Raw genomic sequence first — 21,168 nt, forward strand, 5'->3', positions numbered from 1 at the left:
TGCCTGAAAATATAAGCAGACATTCTTCTCCAGTGTCTGCTCTTTCATCCTGCTAAGGGTGAGGATTCAGGATACCTTTTGGATGCCTGCTCCTTTTAAGGCAGGCTATTTATAGTTTTGCTGCATGGACATAATTTTAACCTTTTCAAAAGAAGCAGGGCATGTTTCAGAGGAGAGGTGAAGTGCATTAAAGACAATAGCCTCTCACAGTCTGATCTGAACTATGGTTTGGGTCAGACAGTATTTTAATTAGTTTGGATTTTCAGTCCGTTAAAGGAAAGCTCTGATTACATTTTACAACAGGTCACTAGGCAAAAATCTGCTTCATCTGCACAATGATTGTGGTTCCTTTTCATTTGACTATGTCACTAGAAGACACTTACTTTGTGCTGGGGAGCAGAAGCAGCCCATGGGGGTGTCTCATTCTCCCAACCACATCAAAGCACTTTCTACACCACAGAGCCCTGAAGGAGGATACTTAGGTGCACGGGCTGATATTTACTTATTCATTTCATAGTATCCAACATCAGCCCCACGTCCTGAAAACAATGGGGTGGTTGCTGCAGACTCCAGAACCCAATGTGAGGTTCCAGGATATCCCTGCCCCATGTAAGGGAAGCCCCTATCTTTCAACTTTAACAGTGAGCTGAGGAATAAGGAGGGAAACTGTAGTTCAGGAACATCACAGAGCCTATTAGAAGGAAAGCATGCTTGCTGTGCCTGTGCTTAATAGTTGGTCTTAGAATGACCAAAAAATGTGGGCAAGGGGGAAGTAATAAACTTGAATTTTTAAAGCTATGAAGCCTGGGGTTTAAGAGTGGCACTCTGAAATGTTTGCAGTATGCGTCAGTATCACTAAAAAATCGTTATATTAAAAAAATAACTTCCAGTCATGGAAAAGCATCAGCCAAAGATACAGTAGAATTTCCTTGCCTTTTAGTCCTTTGTAAAAGGCATTTATTTAATAAAAGACCGGTACAAATAGGCATTTTTAAAAATTCATCATTGTCTTTATTTTATAGTAGGAAAACTAAGTCATTTCATGAAAAATTGTTACCAGTGGAGGGTGTTCAGGTTCTTGGCATCTTGAACAAAGAATTGGACAAAATGCACGAACAAAGCAAGGAAGGAATGAAGGAATTTATTGAAAATGAAAGTACATTCCACAGTGTGGGAGCAGGTCGAGCATAGGGGCTCAAGGGCACCATTACAGAATTTGTGGGGGTTTAAATACCCTCTAGAGGATTCCATTGGTTACTTGGGGTATGCCCTATGTAAATGAAGAGGATGAAGTGAAGTTACAAAGTCATTTACTCGACGTATACCCTATGGAGAGGATATTCCCTGTCATAGCTGGAGCATAAATTGGCATTTCTTTACAATAGTTCTTACTTTACTTTAATCAAGACTAAGAGCTTTATGAAAATGTTAGCCAAATATCTCCAATTCTCCATCAGGTTTTAAATAATATTTTATTAAACTTTCCAGATCTTTCCTCCCTACTTAATGATTCCTTACTACATTGTTTCACAAATAACCTTTTCAAATCTGTAATTTGAACTAACTTTCAGGTAACTTCTGAATTAGACAAAATTATTCTTGTTTTCACTAACAGCATAACCCTTTCTGGCACATTTTGTATACAGAATTATGGGTTAACTAGAATTTTTATCCTTAGAAACCTAAAACTTTATTGAAACCCTAAAAAGCAAGAAATCTTGAACTATCAGGTATGGGAATTTTTAGATAAGAACAATTCCACAATTTTAGAAACATATTTCCCTACATAACAATCCTTTCTTAATTGAAAATGACCCAGATATTAAATGAGCATCAAAAATAACTTTAAGATTTTAATTTACACAAAAAGTTTACCTAAAACATTTATTTCATTCACTGTACTCAATTCTTTCACTTTTAACCTGGGAGACATGAGACATCAATCAACATATGTAAAATGAACATTGATTTGCTCCAGAAAGGTGGGAAAACTCAAAGCAGGGAGGGGTTGTGGGGGCTTCCAGGTCACAAGTAGGTGAGAAACAAATGGTTGCATTCTTTTGAGTTTCTGATTAGCCTTCCAAAGGAAACAATTAGATATGCATTCATCTCGGTGAGACTGAATAGAATGGGAGGTAGGTTTGCCCTAAGGAGTTCTTAGCTTGAATTTTCCCTTGAGCTTGCTGATTTTGAGGGCCCAAGATATTTTCCTTTCATAAATTACTCTTGTTTGTTAAAAAAAAAAAAAAAAGCATGCAAACCAAGATCATTTTGTTTCGGCTAGGTTTATAGCTTTATAACTTTCTATGCCAAACACTAACATCTCAAACTCTCTAGCAAAGACAAATATAAAATCCAGACAAAAATGTATGCTGACAATTCTGAAGGCATTTCTATCCTTATTTTACCAATAATTTAAAAGCCAGCTTGTTTAGTAACTTAAGTCACATGAACTTGAAAATTGCTTAGACTATTTACTTAATTTATGAGCGCTCTTTTACTTATAAGCCAGTTTGGTAGACACAAGATGTAACAGTAAGTATACATGTAAATAAACACATCTAGACATGTATAAACAGGCATAAATGAAGATCCAATAGCTTACAACCCTAGCCATGAAATAGCAATAAGAGCTCACCAGTTTTACTTTGGTTGCCCCAATAGATAATCCAATGAAGGCTGTGAACCAAAATTTCAGGTAAAGCAGTTTTGATGGCAGTTTGATTTTTAAAGGCCAAACCTCCGAGACTCCAAAGAACACTGGGGCTAAACAGCACCAAATGAGAGCATCATACGTTAGTTAACCAGGCCCCCTGCTTAGCACAAAAGCCTACATACATGCAATGGCCATCCCACTCTCCCATTAGACAGTAAACTCCAGATTATAAACAATTTTGGGGCCAAGCAGCATTGTAACTCAGAGAAAATTCTAAGGAGGGCTTATGCCTAGATCTCAGAACCTCTGCCGAGAGCGTCCCCTTTGGGGAGATTGAGGTCCACAGGATCCCCCGGAGTGTCCTCCTGTGGGGTGCGATGAGTGTCAGACGTCGCTGACCTTAGGTGGGCACCAGTGCCACTTTTCATGCTTTCCCTCCAGAGCCTACTATGAGCTTTCCTTTGGTACCTGAGTGTAATCCCTGACTTTTAGCATCCTTATAATTTGATAAGGCCACGCTTTCCCATGCTTCCCTTTCCACAAACTTTAATGATAGGAACTGGAGGCTGGGTGGGTTTCTTTTGCCCTTAGTCAGTTGAACAGGGGAAGGGTAGAATATAGCATAAGAAAAGGAGGTTGAAGTCACCTGAAACTTGTGTGCGGGTTTGCTCTGAGCTGTCTACAGATAGGGATCAGGGACCACACCCAGAAAAGATTAAAAAAAAAAAAAGAATCATTTCCCCTTCTGGGCAGGGCAGCTATTCCCATGCATTCCTAGGCCTTCAGGCAATACTAGGGAGTGACCCCAGCCAATTGCCCTCAATTCCAAGCAGGTACTAGGAAACAGCCACTGAAAGACTGAAAAAGAAAGAAAGGGGGAAAAAAAATGAAAAAGACCCTGGTCCCTTAAGCAAACTGGGCGGTGGCAGTTAGGCACCTTCACATGGAAACCCCTTAGTTTCACCGGCCACGGCCAGAAACCTGCAGTTACTTCCTTGTTTCGGTGCTGCCCACCAAAGGGTCCTGAGTTGGAAAGAAAAGACAGAGAGAGAGAGAGAGAGATTCCCCTGTAAAGAGCAGAAAGGAAAGGGGAAAGAAGAAAAATAAATCCCAAACTTTGGACCTACCTTCTCCTGGAATTTCTCCTGACTGGCTCATCAAAATACGTTACCAGTGGAGGGTGTCCAGGTTCTTGGCATCTTGAACAAAGAATTGGACGAAATGCACAAAGCAAGGAGGGAATGAAGAGATTTATTGAAAATGAAGGTACACTCCACAGTGTGGGAGCGGGCCTGAGCATAGGGTGCCATTACAGAATTGGTGGGGATTTAAATACCCTCTAGAAGATTCCACTGGTTACTTGGGGGCACGCCCTATGTAAATGAAGAGGATGAAGTAAAGTTACAAAGTCATTTACTCAGTGTATGCCCTATTGTTGGGAAAAGGGCTTGTGGGGTGCCTGCATAAGCTGGCCATAAAAATATGGGACAATAAGTTGTGGAAAGCCACAAGAGGCCTCTGAGGAGGAAAGCCCTGTAAATGCCATCATGTTCCCATGCTCAGAGCGAGACCTGCTCTCTTATCCGTAAACACTGTGTTCAAGGAGAAAGACACTCCTTTGAAGCACTGGAATGTGGCCAGACATGCAGGCTCCTAGTTAAACCTGCTCCTCTAGCTACTCTCTGATAAGTTAAAGATATGCTGTTTGAGTACAAAGGAGATTCATTTAAACCACCACTGCTATAGATTACGCGTAAGATGCACTGTGAAGAGTCCGTGTGAAGACACCACCAAACAGGCTTTGTGTGAGCAACAAGGCTATTTATTTCACCTGGGTACAGGCAGTCTGAGTCCGAAAAGACGGTCAGCAAAGGGTAGTGGGATTTTCATTAGTTCTTATAGGTTTTGGGATAGGCGGTGGAGTTAGGAGCAATGTTTTGTGGGCAGGGGTTGGATCTCACAAAGTACATTCTCAAGGGTGGGGAGAATTACAAAGAACCTTCTTAAGGGTGGGGGAGATTACAAAGTACATTGATCAGTTAGGGTGGGGTAGAAACAAATCACAATGGTGGAATGTCATCAGTTAAGGCTATTTTCACTTCTTTTGTGGATCTTCAGTTGCTTCAGGTCATCTGGATGTATACATGCAGGTATACATATACATATACATATACATATACATATACATATAGAGGGGATATGATGGCTTCACTTGGGCTCAGAGGCCTGACATTCCTGTCTTCTTATATTAATAAGAAAAACAAAACAAAATAGTGGTGAAGTGTTGGAGTGGCGAAAAACTTTGGGGGTGGTATGGAGAAATAATGGGCAATGTTTCTCAAGGCTGCTTTGAGTGGGATTGGGGCGGTGTGGGAACCTACAGTGGGAGAGATTCAACTGAAGAAAGATTTTGGGGTAAGGGGTGATATTATGGGGTTGTTAGAAGGAGCATTTGTCATATAGAATGATTGGTGATGGCCTGGATACAGTTTTGTATGAATTGAGAAACTAAATGGAAGACACAAGGTCCGAATAAGAGAAGGAGAAAAACAGGTATTAAAGGGCTAAGAATTGGGAGGACCCAGGACATCCAATTAGAGAGTGCCCAAGGGGGTTCAGCATAATTACTTGCTTGGATGGTGAGTTTTTGGGCTCTATCCTTGACAGAGTCTCCTTTTTAAGTTGGAGGCTGAGCTCGGTGAGGTGTGTTTTTAAAAGACCATTAGTCCGTTCTACCTTTCCTGAAGATTGAGGATGGTAAGGGGTATGAAGATTCCACTGAATACCAAGAGCCTGAGAAACTGCTTGGGTGATTTGACTAATAAAGGCTGGTCCGTTATCAGACTGTATAGAGGTGGAAAGGTCAAACTGAGGAATTATTTCTGACAGAAGGGAAGAAATGACTGCGGTGGCCTTCTCAGACCCTGTGGGAAAGGCCTCTACCCATCCAGTGGAAGTGTCTACTCAGACCAAGAGGTATTTTAGTTTCCTGACTCGAGGCATGCGAGTAAAATCAATTTGCCAGTCCTGGGTGGGGGCAAATCCCTGAGCTTGATGTGTAGGGAAGGGAGGGAGCCTGAACAATCCCTGAGGAGTAGTAGTATAGCAGATGGAACACTGAGAAGTGATCTTGAGGATAGATTTCCATGATGGAAAGGAAATGAGAGGTTCTAAGAGGCAGGCTAGCAGCTTGAAACCTACGTGGAAGAGATTATGAAATGACGATAGAATAGAATGGGACTGTGAGGCTGGAAGGAGATATTTTCCTTGGTCCAAGAACCATTTGCCTTGTGTGGGATGAGATTGATAGGTGTAAGTTTCAGTGGGAGAGTAGGTGGGAGTGACCGATGAGAAGGAGAAAAACTGGCTGTGAGGGACAGAAGTTGGAATTCTAGCTGCTGCTTAAGCTACCTTATCAGCATAAGCGTTGCCCTGAGTGATGGGATCTGATGCCTTTTGGTGGCCCTTGCAGTGTATGACTCCAGCTTCCTTTGGAAGTAAAGCGGCCTTGAGAAGAATTTTTATTAAAGAGGCATTAATGATGGAAGACCCTTGCATAGTAAGGAAACCTCTTTCAGCCCATATAACAGCATGGTGGTGCAGGATATGGAAGGCATATTTAGAGTCAATATAAATATTGACATGTAATCCCTTTGCAAGAGCGAGGGCCCACGTGAAGGCAATGAGTTCAGCTTGCTGAGAGGTAGTGGAGAGGGGCAGTGCAGTAGCCTCAATGATAGATGTGGAAGATACTATAGCATAGCCTGCCTTTGCTGGTTAGTGGTGATTAGGCCTGGTGGAACTGCCATCAATAAACCAAGTGTGATCAGGGTGAGGAACAGGAAAGAAGGAAATATGGGGAAATGGAGTGAATGTTAGGTGGATCAGAGAGATACAGTCATGAGGGTCAGGTGTGTTGTCTGGAATAATGTGGGAGGTCGGATTGAAGTCTGTATTAGGAACAATGGTAATTGTGGGAGACTCAACAAAGAGTGAGTATAGCTGAAGGAGCCGGGGAGCAGAAAGTGTATGTGTCAGGTGTGAGGAGGAAAATAGATTTTGGAAGTTATGAGAACTGTAGAGAGTGAGTTGAGCATAGTTTATGATTTTGAGGGCCTCTAAAAGTATTAAAGCAGTGGCAGCCGCTCGCTGCACACAGACATGAGGGCTAGGCTAAAACAGTAAGGTCAAGTTGTTTGGACAGAAAGTCTACAGGGTGCGGTCCTGGCTCTTGTGTAAGAACTCCGACTGCACAGCCCTGCAGTTCGGCTGTGTGTAATGAAAAGGGAGTGACGAGTTAGGGAGAGTTAGTGTGGGAGCTGCTTTTAGGGCTGTTTTTTAAGGAATGGAAAGGGGAGTGGGGAAAGGATTTAGGATTTATGGGGTCAGCTAGGTTTCCTTTTGTGAGTTTATATAATGGTTTAATCAGGATGGTAAAACTAGGTATCCAAAGGCAGAAGTACCTAACCATGCCTAGGAAGGAAAGGAGTTGTTGTTTTGTAGAAGGGGTTGGGGTTTGGGAGATTAGCTGGACACAATCAGCAGGGAGAGCACGTGTGTTTTCATGAAGAATTATGCCAACATAAGTAATGAATGAGGAAGAAATTTGGGCTTGACTGAAGTAATGGGCACTGTCTGTGAAGCCTTGTGGCAGTACAGCCCAGGTTATTTGTTGAGCCTAATGGGTGTCAGGGTCAGTCCAAGTGCAAGCGAAGAGAGGCTGTGATGAAGGGTGCAAAGGAATAGTAAAGAAAGCATGTTTGAAATCCAGAACAGAATAATGGGTTATGGAGGGGTTGTGGAGGGAGCTATTGAGGATAGGAGAGTGTATGGCTTTGGCACCACAGGTTGGATGGGCAAAACAATTTGGTTGATAAGGCGCAGATCCTGAACTAACCTGTAAGGCTTGTCTGGTTTTTGGACAGGTAAAATGGGGGAATTGTAAGGAGAGTTTATAGTCTTTTAAAGGCCATGCTGTAACAGGCGAGTGATAACGGGCTTTAATCCTTTTAAAGCATGGCGGGGTAATGGTGATTAGGTTTTAATGGAATGGTAAGGGGTGCATGATTGGTCTCCAAGGAGGGAGTAGAGGTGTCCTATACTTGTGGATTAAGGTGGGGAGATACAAGGGGAGGATGTGAAGGAGGCTTTGAACTGGGGGAAAAGGCGGCAGTGAGGTGTGGCTGTAGCCCAGGAATAGTCAGGGAAGCAGATAATTTAGTTAAAATGTCTCAACCTAATAAGGGAGCTGGGCAGGTGGGGATAACTAAAAAGGAGTGTATAAAAGGATATTGTCTTAATTGGCACCACTGGGGAGTTTTAAGAGGTTTAGCAGCCTGGCCGTCAATATCCACAATGGTTATGGATGCAAGGGAAACAGGCCCTTGAAAAGAAGGTAATGTGGAGTGGGTAGCCTCCATATTAATTAAGAAGGGGACGGACTTACCCTCTACTGTAAGAGTTACCCAAAGCATCTGTGATGGTCCAGGAGGCTTCTGAGGTGATCGGGCAGTGTCAGTCTTCAGCCGCTAAGCCGAGAAGATCTGAGAAGGAGTCAGTCAGAGAGCCTTGGGCCAGAGTTCCAGGGGCTCTGAGAGGGGCTGCTGGGCGAGTTGGACAGTCCAATTTCCAGTAGGGTCCCACACAGATGGGACACGGCTTAGGAGGAATCCCGGGCTGCAGGCGTTGCTTGGCCCAGTGGCCAGATTTCCAGCACTTGAAGCAAGATCCTGGGGGAGGTGGTCCTGGAGGAATGCCTGGCCACTGCGGTTCAGACATTTTGAAGTTCTTGTGTGCTGGAGATGTGGCTGGGGTTTCTCTCACAGTGGAGGCAAGTAATTGCAACTCAGAAATATGTTACTACTTGGCTGCCTCTACTCTGTTACTGTACACCTTGAAGGTGAGGTTAATTAGGTCCTGTTGTGGGGTTTGAGGGCTGGAATCTAATTCTTGGAGCTTTTTCTAATGTTGGGAGCAGATTAGGTAATAAAATGCATATTGAGAATAAGGCAGCCTTCTGGCCCCTCTGGGTCTAGGGCGGTAAAGCGTCTAAGGGTTGCTGCTAAGCAGGCCATGAACTGGGCTGGGTTTTCATCTTTACCTTGGGTAGTTTCTTTAAGTTTGTCGTAATTAACAGCTTTGTAAGCTGCCTTTTTAAGCCCTTCAACTAGGCAGGAAACCATGTAATCTCGCCTAGCTATACCTGGGGAATCTGCCTGATAGTTCCACTGGAGATCTTCTCAGGGAACTGCTCTAATGCCTTCCTGGAGGTCTGGCTCATGAAGCCAGCGGTTATCAGCGTGAGATTGGGCTAGATAAAAAACTCTTTCCCGTTCATCTGGGGAGAGGGTAGAAGTTAGGATGACATTTAAGTCACTCCAGATTAAATTGTAGGACAGAGTTAGATATCGGAATTCCTGTATATATTTAGTGGGGTCTGAAGAGAAAGAGCCTAAATGCTGGCTGATTTGGGAAAGGTCTGATAGAGAAAAAGGCACATGTACCCTGACTATGCCTTCAGCTCCAGCCACCTCTCTAAGAGGAAATTGTTGGGCAGGTTGGGGAGAGCTAGTTGCAGAATGAAACTGTAAACCAGACCAAGTGTGGGGAGGGGAGGTAATAGAAGGGTTATAGGGTGGGGGAGCAGAGGCTGAAGAAGAGTTGGAGCCTGATTCAGCCTGGTGGGGAGTGACCTGAGGAGGAGCTGTCTGGGGAGGAGGTGAGAGGTCAGATGGTCAGTAGAAAAGGAAGATTCACAAGACTCAGCGACGCTTGGGGTTGGGACTGAAGGGACAGGCTGGAGGAAAAGAAGGAGGATTTGGGATGAGTCGCATTGGGAACAGACTAGGTAGGGAATGAAGTGTGAAAAATGCCATGACGTAAGCCACCTCAGACCATTTGCCCATTTTTCTACAAAAATTATCTAGGTATCATAGGATGGAGAAATCAAAAGTGCCATTTTCTGGCCATTTAGAACCATTGTCGACTTTGAATTGGGGTCAAGCAGTGTTGCTGAAGAAAATAAAATGCTTAGATTTTAGGTCAGGCGAGAGTTGAAGATGTTTTAAGTTCTTGAGAACACAGACTAAGGGAGAAGAAGTAGGAATGGAGGGTGGAAGGTTGCCCACAGTGAAGGAGGCAAGTTTAAAGAGAAGGGTAGAGACACGGAGAAAGGGGGTGGGGAGCAGCCCTGGGCTGCAATGTGGGTAAGCAGCCAAAGCAGGCATCCCCGCAATTGACTTGACACCAAGGGAATGTGGGTGAATGACCAAGGCAGGTGTCCCTGCGGTGATCAGACACCAATGGAATGTGGGTGAATAATCAGGCAGGCATCCCTGCAGTGATTAAATGCCAAGGGAAGACTGTCTTCCTGAGTCCGTGACCGGCGCTGGAGTTTTGGGTCCACAGATAAAATGTGTCTCCTTTGTCTCTACTAGAGAGGAAAAAACTGGAATTGGAAGGACAGGGAGATTGAAGGGTAGCGAGAGAGGCTGGAGAAGAGAGTGAAAAGACCACTTACCTGATTTGAAATTGGTGAGATGTTCCTTGGGCTGGTTGGTCTGAGGACCCGAGGTCGTAGGTGGATCTCTTTACAGAGTGAGGGTGAGGACAGGGGACTGATCTCCCGAAGGAGTCCCTCTGTTCTGGGTCTGTGGCACCAAATGTCACGCGCGTCCGTGTGAAGAGACCACCAAACAGGCTTTGTGTGAGCAACAAGGCTGTTTATTTCACCTGGGTGCAGGCGGGCTGAGTCCAAAAAGAGAGTCAGCAAAGGGTGGTGGGATTATCATTAGTTCTTACAGGTTTTGGGATAGGTGGTGGAGTTAGGAGCAATGTTTTGCAGGCAGTGGGTGGATCTCACAAAGTACATTCTCAAGGGTGGGGAGAATTACAAAGAACCTTCTTAAGGGTGGGGGAGATTACAAAGTACATTGATCAGTTGGGGTGGGGCAGAAACAAATCACAATGGTGGAATGTCATCAGTTAAGGCTATTTTCACTTCTTTTGTGGATCTTCAGTTGCTTCAGGCCCTCTGGATGTATACGTGCGGGTCATAGAGGATATGATGGCTTAGCTTAGGCTCGGAGGCCTGACACCTCCCTTTCACTGTTTCGCCCTGAACATCTGCTTCTTAGATCTAAGTAACTGTACTCAATAAATAGTGTGGAGACCAGAACTCTGGGCCTTTGCAGCCTCTGATCTGCTCTGGCACCCTGGCTCCCACCTTTATGAACTCTTAACCTGTCTCTTCCCATTCCTTTGTCACCACCGGACTTTGGTACCCTTACGGGTGGTGTTGAGGCTGGTCCCCAACACCCTATGGAGAGGATATTTCCTGTCATAGCTGAAGTGTGAATCAGCCTTATGTTCCCTTGCCTCCAGACCCTATTTTCCTGCCTCAAAATCAAATCATTTGTCCAATGCGTAATATAGTCAAAGATCTTGACACAATGGGTGTCTTAACTATCATTTCTCACCCCCCCTTTTTTTTTTTTGAGATGGAATTTTGTTCTTGTTGCCCAGGCTGGAGTGCAGTGGCACGATCTTGGCTCACTGCAACCTCCGCCTGCCAGGTTCAAGCCTCGTCCTCCCAAAGGTGTGAGCCACTGCACTCGGCTTCTCACCTTTAATCAATAAATATTATTTATCTTTAAAGACAATGAAAAATTACTCACTAAATATAGTAAAAATAAACATCATTAATTAAACACCACACCTCTGTAACCTCTTTACGTTCATTAACACTCTGGCATAAAAACAATGATGGTTTTGGTTATGGCTTCGCGTTTCTTTAAAATATCAACTAAGATAGATTTCTAATTTGGGAAACATAATAACCAAATAATGTCCTTTGGTTTTAAAAGGAATTGTATCTTAATCATCAAGCTAAAGACATAGCAAGAAAACAATGACATGGTCACTTTTAGTTTATCTCAGTCTCCTGTTCACCATCTAATCAGACACCCTTAAAGTAATTCCAGCAAAGTGTCTAAGAAATTCATGGATCATCCTTCAAAGCACATCAGGAAAAGTGCCAATATAGTGGATAGGTTCAAGCGTGTCTCATGCCTCAGCCTCCCGAGTAGGTGGAGTAGGGACTACAGGTACAGTCCACCATGCCCAGCTAATTTTTGTATTTTTAGTAGAGATGGGGTTTCACCGTGTTGGCCGGGATAATCTCGATCTCTTGACCTCATGATCTGCTGCCTCGGCCTCCCAAAGTGCTGGGATTACAGGCATGAGCCACCGTGCCCAGCCTTATTTAAACTTTTGAGATAATAAAACAATACAGGAGTGGGAACCCTTGTGAAATTTTTTTCTTATTTTGGTTAACAAGATCATTAATACTTTATAAACTTTATACATGTGGCACATTGTAAGGTTTAAAGAATAAAATAAGCAAGATAGCTCCCTAAAACACTTGAAATAAGAAATAGTGCATTTAATAGCTTTTACTGGCACAAAGTTCCTTACATTTCAAGCAAGTTGAAATTCAACCCTCATTATTCACAAGGACTCCAAGTAAGCCAGTTTATAAACGAGCACGGGCACCCTACAGATGGCTCTTTCTTACTAAGGAGTTCTTGGGATAAACGTGTTTACACTTTGAACAGCCACGTAGATATCATAAAGATGGTGATTGGATATCACTATTCAGTGAAACTGCTTGCCTTCCTTCATGATTTCTTCAGCCTTTTGTTTGTTTGTTTGTTTGAGACAGAGTATTGCTCTGTTGCCCAGGCTAGAGTGCCATGGCACCATCTCGGCTCACTGCAAGCTCCATCTCCCAGGTTTGAGCAGTTCTCCTGTCTCAGCCTCCTGAGTAGCTGGGACTACAGGCGCCTGCCACCACGCTCGGCTAATTTTTGTATTTTTAGTAGAGACAGGGTTTCACCATGTTGGCCAGGCTGGTCTCGAACTCCTGACCTCAGGTGATTAACCTGCGTCGGCCTCCCAAAGTGCAGGGATTACAGGCCTGAGCCAGCACGCCCGACCCAGTCTTTCTTTTCAGTAGAAAAAAGATTTTCTAAAAAGTCTGAATCTTCCAAGTGTAGCTCATCAACTGGAAAAAGCTGGAGCTTCCTATCAGCAGTTAACAAGGTGATGGGCAGCCATCTTTTCCATCCTTCTAATGTACTATCCAACCACAATTTGTGCAAGTCAGGGAGAGAGGCCAAGTTTTCAAGTCTTCTTATTTCATAGAACTGTGGGGGTGCCAACCACATTTCTTTTGATAAGAAACTCTCAGCTGCAACTGACAGAGATGACCACTGGCAGCCCACCACCTTGGCCAAGTCAGGGTAAACCGACAGCGGCTCGAGGAGGCAACGCAGTAAGGAGGCCGTGTGGGAGTGACGAGTGGCAGCGTGCATGAAAGGTGTGAGCCAGGCACTCCCCTCCTGCAGCGCCCAGATGTCGGGCGTGCAGTCAAGGTGCAGGCACAGCCACAGGAAGGGGCGCGGGTCCCGGTGCAGGCAGGCTGGGGTTGCCAGGCAGCGAGGCCCCTAGGCAGCTTGAGGGCAAGGCCAGGCCCTGGCGTAGGCCAGTTGGGGCGGCCCTGGGCCAAAGCAGCAGCATGCCTACCTCCTCCAAGCGGCATTTGCTTTTAAGATGTCAATCTATCAGTACTTTAAGATTTCAAAGTGAAAATATTCATAGCTTTCTGGTCAAAATAAAAATTCCAGATGTTCCTTGGGCCAAAAAAATGTACAAATGCAAATTAAAAGCACAATGAGATATCACCTCACACTTGTTAGAATGGCTATTATAAAAAAGACAAAAGGTAAGTGTTCATTGAAAACGTGGAAAAAAGGGAATCCTTGCACACTGTTGGTAGGAATGTAAATTAGTGCAGTCATTACAGAAAACAATATGGCTGTTCCTTAAGAAAATTAAAATAGAACTACTATATGGTCCTCAATTCCGCTACTAGATATATATCCAAAGGAGATGAAACTCATGTGTTGAAGAGATATCTGCACTCCCATGTTTGTTGCAGCATTACTCACAGTAGCAAGCTATGAAATCAACCTGAGTGGCCATCAACAGATGAATGGATAAAGAAAATGTATGTATACACAATGGAATACTATTCAGCCATGAAAAAAAGAAATTCTGTTATATGTTACAACGTGGATTAACCTGGAGGACATTATGTTAGGTAAAATAAGGCACGGAAAGACAATACTGTATAATCTCACTCGTGTGGAATCTAAGCAAGTTGAACTCATAGAAGAAAAGAGTAGAATGGTATTTATCTGAGGCTAGAGCTATTGGAGGTGGCAAGGAGGTGATGTTGGACAAAACCGAAATTTCAGTTACATAGGAGGAATACGTTCAAGGGATCTATTGTACAACATCATGACTATAGTTAATGATATGTTACATTTTTGAAAAATGCTAAGACAGTGGATATTATATGTTCTCACCACAAAAATGATAACTGTAAGTAACGTGTATGTCAATTAGATTTAGTTATTCCACAACGTATATATACTTTAAAACTCATGCTATATGTGATAAATACATACCATTTTGTCAATTAAAAAATATATAAAAGGCATATATTTCCCTGACTAAATCTGAAGTTTCTTACTCAGCTCTGAGCTCCTTGAGGGTAGGAATGTGTCCTAGTTATGGTGACATCCCTGATCCTCGCAGGGTACTGACTGCAGAAGAAAGGAAGAGGAAGGAGAAAAGGAAGGAAAGGAAACTTCTGTCAGTTACAAAGAATTAATGTAATAGAAAGGAACACTTCAAACAAGAGTGAGAGATGATGGCAGAGAGTGATCCTTTAAATGCTGGAGCCACTTTTATCTTTCTTCCTCCAATATGTTCCTTTTTTTTTTTTTTTTTTTGAGACCGAGTCTCACTCGTCACTCAGGCTGGAATGCAGTGGTACGATCTCAGCTCACTGCAACCTCTGCTTCCCAGGCTCAAGTGATTCTCCTGCCTCAGTCTCCTGAGTAGCTGGGATTACAGGTGCCCACCACCATGCCCAGCTAATTTTTGTATTTTTAATAGAGACAGGGTTTCACCATGTTGGCCAGGCTGTTCTTGAACTGCTGACCTCAGGTGATCCACCCACCTTGGCCTCCAAAGTGCTGGGATTACAGGTGTGGGCCACCATGCCCAGCCCCTGTCTTCTTAGGGATATTTTTTTTCTGGCCTCCAACACATGTTAGGGCCTCCCATCTGAATTTCATAACTTTGTGGAATCATTTTACTGTAGTAAAGAGAGCAACATGGAATGCCAAGGAGTCTCGCCTGGGGGTGTCCCTTATTCCTGTGCCTCTTGTGACTTGGGGGAAAGTCAGGCATCTTTTTGTGGTTTAATTTCCCAGAGAATTATCCTCATGAGGCACAGGGACACTGGATAAATATATGTAAAGAAATTAAAGCTTTTTAGATTAAAAAAAAAAAAAGCCAAGCCAGGACGAAGTCTTATTATGGATGATACGTTTGATGCACATTACTGAAAATGGGGTCATTTGTGGGCAATGCAAATGATTTTTGTCCTGATAACAATTTCATGATGCTAATTTAAAAAATATTCTTAGAGCCTCAATTAAAAATAAATGCATTTCTTTGACTTTTATGTTTTAAAAGAAGCCTAATTTTAAGAATATAGTTGATGATTAATTACATTGCCCTTTTTCATAGACCTGATAATAAAACACTGTACTTCCCCCCATACTTATGAAAATAATTACAGCACTCGATTTTAGAATAATTTTTCCTAGACCTTCTTTCAAAAGCAAATGTACTTTCATTGCTAGTTATACCTTACACTTACAGTGTAATCATAAGTAATTAATTAGTTAAGATTTCCTCTTAGGAGTGACACTTCTTTGTGTGGCTTTAGAAAATAATGAATTAATCATTTTTAAGGGCTGACTATATAACAAGGGGTTATTGTTGTGGATTTCAATAAAGAGGTGTGGTTTCCATATTCTAAATGTCTGTATATTCCTCATACCCATTGTCTTCCTGGGTTTCCTCTCTTGGTGAAGGGCATTACCAGCCTTCACGGAAACCTGGAGCCACCAGAGATTCTTTCCTTTTACTCATCCCAAACATCAGTTATCAGGTCCTGCAGATTCTTTCTTCTTGTCATCTCTTCTCTCTATCCCCTCTTCTCATTCCCAGTACTATTGACATAGTTCAGACTCTTATCAGCTCTTGTTTGGACGGGTAGGCTTTTTTTTTTTTTTTTTTTTTTTTTGACAGAGTCTCGCTCTGTCGCCCAGGCTGGAGTGCAATGGCATGATCTCGGCTCACTGCAAGCTCCGCCTCCCGAGTTCACGCCATTCTCCTGCCTCAGCCTCCCGAGTAGCTGGGACTACAGGCGCCCGCCACCATGCCGAGCTAATTTTTTGTATTTTTAGTAGAGAAGGGGTTTTACCGTGTTAGCCAGGATGGTCTCGATCTCCTGACCTCGTGATCCGCCCGTCTCGGCCTCCCAAAGTGCTGGGATTACAGGCGTGAGCCACTGCACCGGGCCTAGACGGGTAGGCTTTTTATGGCACGTCCCCTTCAGCAAACTGATGTGTTCAAACGCTCCAATAAATTATATTTGATGAAATTATGAGATTAAGTACATGCGCTATTTGTCTAATATTTTATACATTTCAAATATAAATTTTAGAAGATGAGATAATGAAACAATAGTGTTTTAGAAGCTGTATTTATTAACAGCACAAAAACAGTTTCCCATGAATTACAGAAATTTGTCAATGCTCTTGATAATTATTAAACATCTTACTTTTTTAAAAAGAGAAAACAAATTTTAATTTTTTAATTTATTTTTTAGACAGCCTTATTAAGATATAATTGATATACAAAAAACTAAGCATATTAAGTATGTACAGTTTGAAGTGTGGACATGTGCATCCACCTGTGAAACCATCACCATAGTCAAGGTAACAGACATATCCATCACCTCCAAAAGTTTCTTTGCATCTTTTGTGTGTGTGTGTGTGTGGTGGTAAGCACATTTAATATGAGATCTATCCTCTTAATGGATTTTTAAGTGCATAACACAGTATTGTTGACTGTGTTGACTTATAGGTACTATGCCGTATGGTAGATCTCTACAACTAATTCATCTTGTATAACTGTGACTTTATACCTATTGAACAACAGCTCTTTCTTTCCCCTCTCCCCAGCTCCTGGTAACCACCATTCTTTTCTCTGCTTCTATGAGTTTGATTATTTTAGATGGCCTCATATCAGTGGAATCAATAGGTGAATTAACAAAGTATGGTATTTATACACACACACATATGCAAAATGCAAAGTGGAATTTTATTCAGCCTTTAAAAAGAAAGAAATCCTGTTATTTTTGACAACATGGATTATCCTGGAGGACATTATGCTAAGTGAATAAGCTAGTAAGAAAAGGACAAATATTGTGTAATTCTTTTTATATGTGCTACCTAAAATAGTTAAACATCTTACTTTTTAAAATCTATTTCAGGCCGGGCGCAGTGGTTCACACCTGTAATCTCAGCACTTTGGGAGGCCGAGGTGGGTGGATCATGAGGTCAGGAGTTCAAGACCAGGCTGGCCAACATGGTGAAACCCTGTCTCTACTAAAGATAAAAAAAAAAAAAATTAGCTGGGTGTGGTGGTGCACACCTGTAAGCCCAGCTACTTGGGAGGCTGAGACAGGAAAATCTCTTGAACCCAGGAGGCAGAGGTTTCAGTGAGCTGAGTTCGCACCACTGCACTCCAACCTGGGAGACAGGGTGAGACTCTGTCTCAAAAAAAAAAAAATCTATTTCAAATAAAGTTTTATTCAATGGCAGCATATATGTAGAAAAGATGATACATTGTGAGTGTGCAGCTGGATGAATTTTCATAAAGTGGACACAGCATGTGAGCATGTAGTTTAAATTAGGACCAGGATATGGAACATTGCCAGTACCTACAAGCTCCCCTCATGACCTCTCCCAGTGACTCATTCTCCTCCCCCATCACCAAGGATAATCACTAGCCTGACCTCTGACGCCACAGCTATGTTTTAATTGTTTTGAACTTTATACACAAATTTCATCAATAGCAAATCCTCCTTTGTATCTGGCCTCTTTCGCTCAGTGTGAAGTTTCTGAGATTCATTCATTTTGCTGTAAGTAGCAATATATATTTTCATCCTCGCTGTTTAAACATCTTACTAATTCTGGTGACTTTGTACTACCAGTAACTAATAGCTGACATCTCAAAGCACAGTACACAATTTGGGTAAGGTTTATCTTTAAGGATGTAAAACAATATTTTAAATAGACTTACGGATAATTTAGACTGTTTTGGCCAATTTCTTGTTAGATCTATGTGGCCATTGCTTTTAACAATGTGGTTGAGAAAGAGCTTCAGCTAGCAGAAGAAGAGGCTTCAGCTCTGCCATTTCCTTGTGCTTGAATTATTCATATTATCTACAATCTAATGTCTCTTTGCAGGAATCTTTTAAAAATCGTGCTCATTTTTTTTTGAGGGCTAGTTTAGCTTAAATTAGATAATATAAGCCATAAATCCACTTCACCGGGAACATCTAAGCTGAAATAGACACTCTAAAGTATATGAGATGAAGAGTGTCACTGTCAATGGTTCTACATCATAGAACTGTCCTCACTCTACCATCAGGATAAATAGCACATGACCCTCTTGCACATGGACCAAGGAAAGGTCTTAGTATTAATTCATGTGCTACTAGTAAACCTTAATGTTTTAGTTAACAATAAATATAACAAATAACATATCAAAAGAAGTTCTGAATTAGCTGGGCATGATGGTGCATGGAGCCCGTAGTCCCAGCTACTAGGGAGGCTGAGGTGGGAGGACCGCTTGAGCCCGGGAGTTTGAGGCTGCAGTGAATTATGATTGTACCACTGCACTGCAGCCTGGGTGACAGAGCAAGACTCTGTCTCAAAAGAAAAGAAGAAAAAAGAAGTTCTGAAGTTCTGATTTCCACTAAAATGGATAGGCTCACCCCTCTCCTAGGGTACACTCTTCCTACCTTGGACACCACTGATTACATGCATACAATAGCATCCTCCTAACATTTTTCTAGCCTCATGTTCCTACTTGAGTCTACCCTCCAGACAGCTGCCCAAGTCAACTTTTTCAATGTGTATCTAATTCCAGTATTTTCATGTTTGAAATTTTTTGCACCCCGACCTCTTTTGATAGCTCTGTGATCCACCTGCTACCTACACTGCCAATTCATTGAATTCTGCCCTCCAAACTGACCCCTCCCCTGCCAGCATTTCCCTGGCTGTCCTCTAGTCACCCTAAGCTGCTTGTTGTTACCCTAACATGGTCCACGCACATACAGGTCCCCATACTTTTGTTCATTTCGCTTTCTTGCCTAGAAGGCCCTCTTTTACCTCTTCTGCGGGGCAAATGCTTTCTCCTCTTTGCAACTAGTCTTATGAATAATCGTTTTGATGAGGTTTTTCCTTTCAGTGGTGGGATTTTAGTAGCCATGTTGTGTAAGAAGCCTTTTTCCTCAGCCAGGCATGGTGGCTCATGCCTGTCATCCCAGCACTTTGGGAGGCCAAGGCCAGTGGATCACCTGAGGTCAGGGGTTCGAGACCAGCCTGGCCAACATGGCGAAACCCCATCTCTACTAAAAATACAAAAATTAGCTGGGCATGGTGGTGGGGGCCTGTAATCCCAGCTACTCGGGAGGCTGAGGCAGGAGAATTGCTTGAACTCCGGAGGTGGAGCTGAGCCGAGATCGTGCTGTTGCACTCCAGCCTGGGCAGCAAGAGCAAGACTCTGTCTCAAAAAAAAAAAAAAAAAAAGCCTTTGTCCTCAACTCCTGCCCTACTTCCTACTTTCTGGTTCCTGTCCTTGAAGTCCAGCAGCATCACTGGATTTGGGATTCATCAGACACCCCTAAATCCTTGACTTTTTCTTAAGCTAACTTCACTGGATTTTTATTTGTTTCATTTTAGAGTACTAACAATCCTCTTTCTCTTACCTAGTTGTACCCTTAGTGCCCCAGTGAACTCCATCTAGATCTTCAAACAACTATACACTCTTGTTTTTATATTTGTTCTCAATCTAAGTGACTGTGGGTTGTTTGAGAGCAAGGTCCATAAAGTATTAGTCTTTGTATTGCCAGATCTTAGCACAGTACCTAGAACAGGGCAAACATGCAATTCCTTAAGAATGAATAGCTATGATACTGAAGTAACCAAATTATTTTGCATAATTCTGTATGGGCTAAAAGTTGACCCAATGAATGCATAGAAAGAATTTTTTCCCTTATCTACAAATTCTCCTATCCTAATAAATTTATTTAGGAATTTCCTTGATTGCTTTACTTCTGACCCATATGTCAGAGAACCAGGCTGAGAGAATGAGTATGTTCTAGGCCTTGTGAAGGTAAAGGTAAATATCAGCTTGCCCAAAACACAAAGCAGGACTTTTTAAAGTCTGATTAATTTCACTCATCAAACGTTTATTAAATACTGACTACATGGTATTTTGTGCTTAGTACCAAGGGAAATCTGTAAATGTGTAAGACATGTTTCCTGTTTGAGCAATCAGGCTACAGTACTATATGAGGAAACATAAGGGATCTTATTATTATTATTATGTAAACGCAAGGCAGGATTCTATCCACTAGAGCCTAACTAGATAAAATTGTTTCCTTATTAACATTCATTCCTTTGCCCCCAGCATTTTCTTTTTTTCTTCTTCTTCCTCCTCCTCCTTCTTCTCCTCCTCCTCCTCCTTCTTCTCCTCCTCCTCCTCCTTCTTCTTCTTCCTATTCTTCTTCCTCTTCCTCTTCTTCCTTTCCTTCTCCTTCGAGATGGGGGTCTTGTAATGTTGCCCAGGCTGGTCTCAAACTCCTGGCCTCAAGCCATCCTCCTGTCTCAGCCTCCCAAAGTGCTGAGATTAAAGGCGTGAGCCACCATGCCTAGCTGAAGCATTTACTTCTTTCCTCAGCACCTTCTCAAAAAGTGCATACTCAACAAGCCATGATGGCTTTCAAATTGCCAAATTCATCAGACTTATTTTTTTAAAGTTTACTGGTTATCAAACTTTGGAATATGCCAGAATCACCTTGAAGGCTTTTAAAAACACAGACTGCTGGGCCCCACTTCCAGATTTTCTTATTCAGTTTTGTGTGCTACCCAAAAACACATATTCCAGAGCTGGGCATGGTGACATGCACTAATAATACTAGCTAATCAGGAGGCTGAGGTGGGAGGATCACTTGAGCCCAGGAGCTCAGGTCTAGCTGGGGCAACAAGCAAGATCCTATCTCTTAAAAAAAATTATAAACTTCTGTCAAGGCTCCCTTAGCCTAATGTTGGCCTTAGTGCAGTAACTTGGTTGCATCTTGGATAGAGTGCTCTTATGGAAAGACTAAACGTCACATTTGAAAGACTATGTGCTAGATCAGTAACACTGACATTTGGGGTTAGATAATTCTTTGTTTAATTCCTCTCTCCTGGGCATTGTATGATATTTAACAGCATCTCTGGCCTCTATCCACT

General features: G+C 42.6%; 1 long non-coding RNA gene and 1 pseudogene across 2 annotated transcripts in view; one reads left to right on the forward strand and one right to left on the reverse strand.

The window, feature by feature from the left end:
- The window catches only part of LOC129472358 (uncharacterized), a 109,105-nt gene that overhangs the window by 38,354 nt on the left and 49,583 nt on the right, over window positions 1-21,168 (forward strand). The gene's annotated exons all lie outside the window — the stretch shown is intronic.
- LOC129462269 (acyl-coenzyme A diphosphatase NUDT19-like) lies at window positions 12,210-15,190 on the reverse strand (annotated as a pseudogene).

The sequence above is a fragment of the Symphalangus syndactylus genome, chromosome 2, assembly GCF_028878055.3.
Source record: "Symphalangus syndactylus isolate Jambi chromosome 2, NHGRI_mSymSyn1-v2.1_pri, whole genome shotgun sequence".
Taxonomy (NCBI): domain Eukaryota; kingdom Metazoa; phylum Chordata; class Mammalia; order Primates; family Hylobatidae; genus Symphalangus; species Symphalangus syndactylus.